Genomic DNA, 3,173 nt, shown 5'->3' with positions numbered 1-3,173 from the left:
TAAGATTTGTTAAAAGAAATTAAAGTTGTCTTGTCTTGTTAAGAAAGAAAGAAATAGTGATTTTACGTATTTTTATATTATATGTATCTAATTCTTCAAAATTGCAATTCTGTGAAGAAATTAGATAGTCTATTCTTTCTTTAATTTGAATATATTCTTGCAAATATCAATATTTTCATTATCAAAATTTTTAACAGCGTTATTTTCACTACAATTTTTTTTACTTTTAATCTCATTGTTATTTTATCTTTTGATTAATTTTACTTATTCTGATCCTTAAATAAAACATAATAGTATTTAAATTTTTATATTAATAAAATTAGCCATTTACATTCGACGATTCAATTGCATAGTAAGTGTAATTATAATTACACTTGTTTACTTTGAAATAATTTGAATAATATAATAATAAATAATAATATCAAAATAAAATAAAAAGAGATTATTTATACAATAATTAATATAATAAATTATAAGTGAAAGTTTTTTAAAGAATCGAACAGAACAAACACAAAAATGTTGAACATAATTACAGGAAGTGAGATAGGAGATTGAAACAATGGTATAACGAAGACAGATAGAGATAACTCTATCTCGCTCTATCATTTATAACCTCAAAATTTTTGAATTTTTTTGTAAGTTTTTTGTAAGTATACGAATATTTTTAACTTTTATCATAGCTGTACATATAAGAATCATCAGAATTATAAGATCAGACTTCAATTACTTGGAAATTATGTGTTAGATATTTTTGCATTATGCAAAATATAAAATATTTGAAATGAAATTTATTCGAAAATAACATCATTTACATCATTTACAATCAATAATCAACGATTCAATTTTTTGAATAAGAATTTTTCCAATATCGTTAATCAATTACAGTTAAAGTTAAGAATGAGTTGATTGTAGATGATAGTTAAAGTTAAGAAGATGATTGTATAATTATTTTAATATCTGAATAAAATTTAAAATCTTATAAATAAATCGGTAAATAAATTTATATCCATTAATTATACGATTGATAATTATAAATTCATTTTGTAATCACTATCGTTAATGAATTCCATTTATCCAATGTTTACTGTTTATGCATACAATATTCTATTATGTTATATCATCGTTATTGCATCATCGATTGATCGACGATGACAATTGCATTACATTTAAAACGCTTTTTATGTTAATATTAGTTAATATTAAATATTACAAACCATATATAAATATAATGTGATTTCAATTATTTGAAATTATAAATTATTATCACTTTTTCTTCTCTCTTTTTTTTAATTCCTCTTTTTTTTATTGCACAACTAATAAGATCATAATATGTTACAATAATATGAAACGATTATTTAATATATTTTTGATATTGATATGAAAATCCATCTGTATGATGGATTTTTTTAAAAAAGGGGAAAATTGATTTTCATTTCTTCTTAAGAAAATGTCACACAGCATTCCTTTAAATAATAAAGATATAAAGTAATAAATAAAAATATGTACTTATATTCACTTACATTCACTACTTATATTATATTCACTGCATCTTTAATAAGTACATAATAAAAGTATGTACTTATTAAAGATGCAGTGAATATATATTAACAAATATATAATTTATAATATGAAAAATTATAAATGAAAAATATAAAAAAGAGAATTGTAAAAACATGAAAGAAAAATCATTTAATTTAATACTTTTTAATTATTATATTATCATGTAGCTCATGATAGCTCATTTCCAACCTCAATATGAAGAAGAAACGGTTATTTTTATCTTACGTAGATAATTCTACATATTAATATATTTATGGATTTTCTTTCGATTATAGAGACAAGAACAAATATGCAAAAGTTGATGTGTAAAATTTTCGGTTATTTATTATGTTATTAAGCAATTTAAGTGCACATTAGATAAAGCGAGATGAAGTGAGGCTGCTATATGACAGAGATGGATATTCACTTAATAGCTAATTATTCGTGCTTATAACTTAATAAGTAAGCCCCGATACGACATTTTTATATATCGCCTTTTGTATTTGTTTCAATCTGTAGAATCGATCCTTCGAAAGTTTAATATTAACACTTTGTAAAATAAAAATTTGCACCGCTTGTTTATTTAAATATAATTTTTAATCAACTAATTAAACTATTCTACGTGGGAACACAAAGAAATAGAGTAAAAATAAAATTTTTTGAATACTCCAAATATTAAAGATTCGTGATTATCATATATTTTTATACTTGATATGATATTTGTACATTTTATTAATTTTCGCTGTATCTCGTTAATTTTTGACAATATTTTATGTCATAAATTTTGAATTTTGAATCAATTTTTTGATGCTGAGTGATAAAATTATGAATTTAAAATTTAAAAATAAAACATCATATATTATGCAAAATGTGAATGGTTTAAAAGATTGGAAGTTAAAATTAGAAAAACTTCAGACAAAAGTGATTGAATTTTTTTTTTCTTTTTATAAGTGAAGAAATATTTTTCTAATGAATCAGCTCGTCTATAAAAGAAAAAAAATGTCAGACTATCATTTTACAAAATATTTTAGTAAATTTTTTGTAAAACATCGTCAACACATAAGACTTATAAAATTCGAATTAAAATTATGATATCGATTTTCAATTCGATTTTTTTTCGAAAGCTTATAAAAAAAGCTTATAAAAAATAACTATAAAGCTTGTAAATTATATTATTAAATTATATTTATAATTTATAATCAAACAAAATTATTTCGATATAATTCAAAGATAATTCCAATTTTATATGCACTATCGAAAATAGATATTTTTATACAATTATTGTATAATTATTTTATTACAATTTGACACAATTCGTATATTTATTTTATATAATTATTGAAAATGATCACCAATTTTACTCGAAATTATTATTCCACCACTCGTTTTTATTATTATTTAATCCTAATGTTTCGTATCCGCTAATAATGAATAATATTTCTTGGCATAGTGTTAACAAGTAGTTGTTGAGAAAAAAAAATGTCAAACAACAAACGAGGATCATGCAAATGGATCTATTGGAAATTCGAATTAATGCTGTTTAGTTCCCGCAAACAATCGTAAATGTTTAACTCTCTTGTTTTTATGATAAAATATTACCACTCAAATATCTCCACTTTATCTTTTTATGCCTA

General features: G+C 21.4%; 1 protein-coding gene across 1 annotated transcript in view; it reads left to right on the top strand.

Annotated features, from left to right (window-relative positions):
* The window catches only part of LOC102679434 (elongation of very long chain fatty acids protein-like), a 14,066-nt gene that overhangs the window by 467 nt on the left and 10,426 nt on the right, over nt 1-3,173 (top strand). The gene's annotated exons all lie outside the window — the stretch shown is intronic.

This window comes from Apis dorsata, unplaced genomic scaffold (genome assembly GCF_000469605.1).
Source record: "Apis dorsata unplaced genomic scaffold, Apis dorsata 1.3 scaffold_1158, whole genome shotgun sequence".
NCBI classification, from domain to species: domain Eukaryota; kingdom Metazoa; phylum Arthropoda; class Insecta; order Hymenoptera; family Apidae; genus Apis; species Apis dorsata.
Note: the sequence above shows the minus strand (reverse complement) of the source record. Positions and strands in the feature narration are given on the sequence as shown.